This window comes from Hibiscus syriacus, unplaced genomic scaffold, assembly GCF_006381635.1.
Source record: "Hibiscus syriacus cultivar Baekdansim isolate YM2019G1 unplaced genomic scaffold, ASM638163v2 tig00110775_pilon, whole genome shotgun sequence".
NCBI classification, from domain to species: Eukaryota; Viridiplantae; Streptophyta; class Magnoliopsida; order Malvales; family Malvaceae; genus Hibiscus; species Hibiscus syriacus.
In genome coordinates, this window is record NW_024062856.1 from 268,165 (window position 1) to 275,555 (window position 7,391).

The 7,391-nt window shown below is 33.6% G+C and overlaps 1 pseudogene; it reads left to right on the forward strand.

Annotated features, from left to right (window-relative positions):
- The first annotated feature begins 2,997 nt into the window (after positions 1-2,997).
- LOC120139802 lies at positions 2,998-6,326 on the forward strand (annotated as a pseudogene).
- Positions 6,327-7,391: the final 1,065 nt, after the last annotated feature.

Here is a 7,391-nt window from a genome sequence, read left to right on the forward strand (position 1 = left end):
AATTTGACTTGTCAATAGTTGAATTAAGGGATATGAAGTGATACAATTGAAATTATAACATATAGAAAATTTGGTATGATTCTTGATTTCCATTTTGAGGATGAGATTTTGAGGATAAAGAGATATTAAATGCATAGGAATTGGTTTGGGTATGCATGTTTGAGTTAAGAGTATTAAAGGGGTTAAGATATGAATGATTTGAGTTAGAATGAGTGAATTTTTGGGTTCTAAAAGAAAAATCAAGGCTATGGATATTGGTACTGATTCATTGGGTACCGATACTCCAAGAGTAAAATAAGGAAGACATTCATGAGGTATCGATACATGAAGAACAATATCGATACCATAAGGACGGTATCGATACCATCTTTGAAACGAGAATTATAAAATGAAATATGGGTATCGATTCCTAGGCATGATACCAATACCACAGTTAGGTAAGTATTGATACCCTATAGGGGTACCAATACTACTTCAAATAGAAAATGAAATTTTGCCTTTTCTTTAGTTTAAGAAATGAGAAATCATAGTATGCTATTTGGAATACTGATGTGTATAAATATATGATTATGTAGACATCGAGCGTAAGCAAGTTCCGGAATGACCCCCGAGTTAGGATTCGATCCAAAGAAAGGAAGTCATAGAAGTAGTTGATATCAAGGTGAGTGCATACTATAGGTTTAGTTTGATGGAAATAAAACTTGTGATGAGTCTATTCCCTATATTAATTTTCATAATCTAATAATTATGAACATGCATATGTTATGATCATTATAGAAACATGCATGAGTTATACATGTTTGTATGATTTGATATATGATATTTGATTCATGTGAATATACTGGTAACATATGTTATATGATATGAAATTGATGGTTACACATATATGTGATATGTGACAAAAGAGAGAAAACATGTGATCATAAGAGAATTGATATGAAAATAGTGCTCATGTTATATGATATGAGAGCTATAGGTATAGTTGGCATGCCAAGAGTCGAGGGTTACCTATGTCCTTCCTTCGGGACATATGGACAGGTACCTATGTTCTTCGGAACATATGGATAGGTCCTTCGGGATATAGATTTTATATGCCACTTAGTGAAAATCTTATACGAGCTGTGGTGACAGCATATGTGTACACAACCTCAAAGTACTCATATACCTAAAGTTCTTAATAATGTACATGGACTTGTAAAATATGTAACGAGCATGTACATGTTTGCATGTTATTATTGTTTATATTGATTCATATATGACATCATGGATTTATGATAAGCATAATGGTCACTGGATAGTTGATTGAATGTTCATATTTATAGAAATTCCTTATTATATATTTATGCCTCACTAAGTTTATGACTTAGCCGGTAAGTGTTTTACTCGTAGGTACAGGAAAACAAGAGGACCAGTCTTAGGAACAACAAAGCAGTATATCTCCACTGGAAGATCAGATCAGAAGTACTTTGCACTGTATGTTTTAGTTATGTAGTAGATGTATTGGCATGTAAATAGAGTCGTAATGTACATATGCTCTGATCAATTTTGTAATGTTTTGAACTTACTTATGTAAAATACAGATTTTATGTTAATGAAAGTTTAAATTTTCTATGGTTTTTATTATATACTTGTTTTGAAAAGTCAATATGACACCTCATATTCGTATCCGGGTCGGGTACGGATTGGGGGTGTTGCATTAACCTATAGAATAAGTTGCATGCATGAAATGCATGAAAGCTCAACCTATAGTACCTTGATAATGCACTAATTATGAACACTTTTAGTTTTAGGACCATGGCTCTAAGGGTTTCATAATTGAAATATATATATATATATTGCACTGCTTTATTTATTTATTGAATAGTACAATACCTTATTTATTGTCTTATTGGTTATTTGAATAATTCATACTAACATGAAAGGAAATCTTTACATTACTAAGAACATATTCAAATTAAAAAAAAACAAATATAAAAAAGTAGTTAAGTCTATTCCAAAAACCCTGAAAATACATGAGAACTATCTTGAAATGTGATTCGAAACAATTATATTATACGAGAGTTGTTAATGTATATAATACGTATAAATAAAAATATGAAACATAATTATTATATTGTTAAGATATTAATTGTATAAATAATTATAGAAATATGTAAAATTATATATGATTTATTTATTTATGAGATTATTATTATTTTTCGAATAGTTTAAGGTGATTACAAGATAATATCTATTCAAAATATTTATTAACCATTGATAATATACACATACCTTACTAGGGATGGCAAAAAAACTCGAACCCAACGGGGAAAACCGAAAACCGAATAAAACGGGTCGGGTTCGGGGATGATAAACGGGGACGGGGATGGGGAAAACCCATTTATTTTAAATGGGGACGGGGACTGGGACGGGTTTGGTAATCCCCGCCCCGATTACCCGATTATCCGCCCCGATTACCCGCCCCGATACCCAACCCGATAAATATTAAAAATAATTATTTATATATATAATATTAATAAATTTAATTTAAATAAAAAATATATATTTAATTTAAATATATATATATACCTGGCCCAATACCTGGCCCAATACCCGTTTAAATAACCGTTTATGCTAAACGGGGATACCTGTTTCCCCGCGGTTTCCCCCGATTACCCGACGGGGATCCCCGTTTAAATCCCCACAGTTTTTTAAACGGGGACGGGTACCGATTTTTTAAACGGGGACGGGGGACCAATACCCTGCCCGAACCCGGCCCGTTGCCATCCCTATACCTTACAAACGTAATTGTTTGAACTAAAAAACCTAGAGAGAACAACACTCATTTTTATCACTGAGGTTATTCAATGATATCAAAAATATTATTATTATTATTATTATTATCATATAATTATTTTTTTTTAAAAGAAAATTACGAGTAAACCTGAGAAAGTGGTATATATATACAAGGATATTTGAAAGCTTGTAATTATACCATAGGAAAAAAAAGAGAGGCGAATGGAATGGTATAGAAAGGAGGTGCGTTTAGCGGGGGCGGCCCATTTGGCATTTCAGCCTCTCCTAATACATTATCATATCTTCACAATGCTTTGCTTTTCAATTTCATTCACACAATCAGCAATCGCATCGCCCCATCTCCCTCCCCCGGGTTTCTTCTTCCCTCCCACTCCTACTCTCACACCCTTCAAACCACGCTCTTCAATCGCTTCTCGTTGTACCCAAATTGACTTAACAACTCAGCATGAAGAAACACCCCACAATGCTTATCCGAAGCAAGACGAATCGCCACCAGAAGAAGAAGAGCCCTTTCAAGTGTTGACGTCCGTCAAGACTGCATACAATGACATTCTCATCGTCTACACTGCTGAATCCAGGATGCTTCTACTCGATTCCACTCGTACGTTTTCTTTCATTTTTTTTAGAATATTTATCAATCGCTCGTTATTGTTATATACAATGGCTTGATTCATTCCCAAAATCCCAATGCGCCCATTGCAGATAATGTCCATAGCATTCTACAAAAGGGTGGCGAGAAATGGACTGGATCATATTGGGTATGTTGTGAAGAAGCCTCTTCTTTTGTTCTTTTGTTCTTTCGTACTTTTTCTTTTTCACATGTAATCAGTTTAAGCATGTTCTGTTTTGTTTTGGAACCCTATAAACCTGTTCACTTTGATTGTAATTGTCTAGCCTGATCAAATTGATTAGTGTCAGATAAGATGTTTCTATACCGTGTTTCCACTTTCCATATGCCTTCAGTTTGTGTGGGCTGTTTTAACTATCTTTTTTCCCTTACCAATTTTAGGACGAATTCGCTAGTTTGCTACCAATTGTTCCTGAAGGTCCCATCGCAATCTACGGATTGGTAACGCATTTTATCTTTTATCTGATTCTAACCTGCAGTTTTGTTCTCGCTAATTTGAAATTAGTGAATATGTTTGTGAAGCTATACTCTATTGTAGGGCGGTGGAACAGCTGCGCATCTGATGCTTGACGTGTGGCCTTCATTGCAGGTTGAAGGTTGGGAGATTGATGAAATAGTAAGGATAAATTTATGTTGGCAAGTGCATGGTAGACATTCTACAATTTAGTATCATTATCATTGTTCCATACCACTTAAAGAATTTAGTAAGGTGGCATTTGCTATACTTACGAACCGTCTTTGCATGGTTTAAATATTTAAATCAATGAAGATCACTCTCAATTGATTTCTTTTTTAATAGGTGGTGATTATTTCTTTTCTGTACAATAGTTAATTGATAAAGCAAGATAATATTTTGGTCTATCCAATCTTGAGAAGTGTAATGAAGTTGGTGGTGGGCTTCAAGTTCACATTGGTGATGTCTTTTCACCTGAACAGCATCTTCCTTCAGGATATGCTGGTGAGATTTCAGTTTTAGTTTTATGCATAGTTGACTTTCTAAGATCATTAACACACACACAAACATTTTCTCCTGGATATATTATCTTGTTTCATACACTAGGAATCCTATATATCTCCTAGAAATAAGCTGCTGGAGGTTGAGTTGATTAAGTTCTTTATTCTGATGATCTCAAAAAGGCTATTATTTTCTGGCTTTTGGTTCATAATTCCAGTTAGCATCTACATTTTCAGCTAAAGCATGATATCGGCTTTAGCACCCCTTTTTTTCTAACTTGTGACAGTTAACATTCAGGTATCGTCATTGACTTGTTCTCTGATGGAAAGGTTCTGTCGCAGTTGCAAGAGGTATGTACCATGTGGCAATCACAAAACATATTAGAGACTTTTTTTTATAGATTTAGTTAAGAGAAAAGCGGTGGGGCTTGTATAGAGTTACAATAGGTCTGAGGCTGAGTGCAGAGAATAAGGGATAACGGGCTATAGTTCTGGTACTGTGAGCACTATTTGTGTAAAATTTGCATTAGGCTTCATTCTTTGATGAATGCAGGTGTAATTTGGGTTTTACAACAGTAGACTTGTGTTTTATGAGATTATCTTCTATAGGATTTCTTGTGATGAGTACAAAATTAGAATAGCAGAGGTGAAGAAATCACTAAGCTTATGCTTGGATCCTTTGTTTTACATCTAAGGTCCATTGCTTCATCAATCATCAGATTAGTTTCATTTTCTTTACAATGAGCTCTCATATCATGTACAGACATCTTCCAGTGATGGTTGAACAAGGACTTATCAAGTAGAGAGCTAACAAACTGACTTAGAGCAATATTATGTTATAAATTGAAAATATGTTAGCATTAGCAAAACATAAGACCAGACTTTTAGACTCAAAACTAGTAATTTTTTTAGCAAACCAAGATGTTACCAAAATTCCCAGAACTTCATGTATAAGAAACCTGTAAATTAAGTACACCCAACAGCTCTGAAACTCAAATTTGAAGAAACATGATAGAAGGAAAAAATTCTATTTATTCAGGCTTATATATTGCCCTAAATCAGTCACAACATCAAATAAAGACCATGATCTATGTGTTATAGGAAGTCGAAGTGTCCAACTTTCCTGTTCAATTTCCCAGTCCGACAAATTGAGTTGTTCCCGATTTACTCGCTTCTTCTGTAGGGTTCATATCTCAATAGGGTGCTATGATCCTTTTTTTTCTTTTTAGCTTCTACCGTACACTCTTACTGCTCGTTTCTCAGAAGACTCTATCTTTTGAAGGAAGATAGACTCACAAAAATACTATAAGAAATATCGAAAAGTTGAGTCCTCTGGAGAGAGAAATCTCTCTTGGCATGTTTTCATTGAAAAAAGTTCATTAACATAAATTCCACAACTTTTTCAGTCAAATGTACTGGACTTTATTTGTCTTAGATGATAAGGATATCTTCAGAAATTAATTATAATCAGTTGATGATAATGACAACCCAAAATGATGAATTTAGGAAATAATAAATGCTAAATGCCAAAGTAATAATAAGATAAACCCATGCTAAAGAAGATGGATTAAATTGTTGGCAAAGAGTGAACCATGCAAACTGCAGTATAACACCAGGGAGCTGGCCAAATGAGTTGATGACTGAGGCCTACAAGATCATCATCTGTTATCTGTTAGACAAACAGTAATGACTTGTTCTGTTAGACAAACAGTAATGACTTGTTTGCTACATGTTTCATGTCCATATTTGACAGTTTGCAACATGTTATATAATTTCCTTTGTCAGGTTGAAACTAAGTGATAGATTGATGCCCAATGGTCGAATTATGGTTAATTGTGGTGGGATAAGTGAATCATCCATAGATGGAATAGTACACCATAAATCTGTTGATGAAATTTGGATACAAAATTCTACCATCAAGGCATTAGCTGAAGCATTTCCCGGACAAGTATGTTATTTGTTTCTGTTTTTTTTTTTGGTTCTTGTGGTCATATTTTTTTCATTTATTAAATTAATTTTATTTAGTGAGAATGGGAGATGATGCTGTTCTCAAGAAATATTTTATTAAATGGTTGAATAGTTCAAAAAGAACGAAATTATAGAGCCAACTGGGTTATCTAGCTTATGCTTGTTTTTTTGCTTACTTTCTATTACTTAACATACTTGATAAGCAATGCTTGAATATTTGGATTAGCACATGGGCCTGGGAGTGAAAGGGGAACAAACAAAGAAATTACAAACTGAATCAAGAAATCTTGACTAAAGACTAAAGGATAATCACATCGAAGTCAAAGGTCCTACCTTGTATATATAACTCAAAGCCTTAAGCAAACCCTCTCTTGTCTTGTATAAGTGAATTAGCACGTGGACCAAGAAACTGAGGTCAAAGCCTGGATTGAAACAAGAAGCTGAATGAAATAAAAATTAACATGATGCAAACCAAACTACTACACAGGTGTAATATTCTTGATACTGGAGTCTTTGATGCCCTGCTATGAAATAGTTATCCTGAAGGAGCTTTAAGTTGATATGAAATAATTAATTTAACCATGTATATTTAGTGGAAAAGTGTTGAAGAAGTTAACCCGAAGGATCTTTAAATCGATGTGAAATATCTAATTTTACTATGTATGTGTAGTGGAAACTTGTTGAAACAGGCAAACTTCAGAATTTGTCTAAATTGGTTTTTATTTTTTATTTTTACCTTAATGCTTGTATTTCATTTTAGATAATGGTTAGATTTGTGTGTTCATTTTGTTTAGTGGTCATCTGACTAGATTTTGATCTCTTGATATGTATGAATACTTAGGATTCAACTAATTTCCTTTTTGTTGAAAAGAATGAAATTTTGTATTGTATATTTCTCTTAGTTACAGGTCTATCTTATAGACTAGAAGTAGAAGAGATAAATAAAGGAAGGAAATAAACTCTAAAAAATAAGTAATCTAATCCCTAAACCTCATTTTTTTGCATGCTTTATACGAGAAAAAGAAAGATAATAATACACAATATT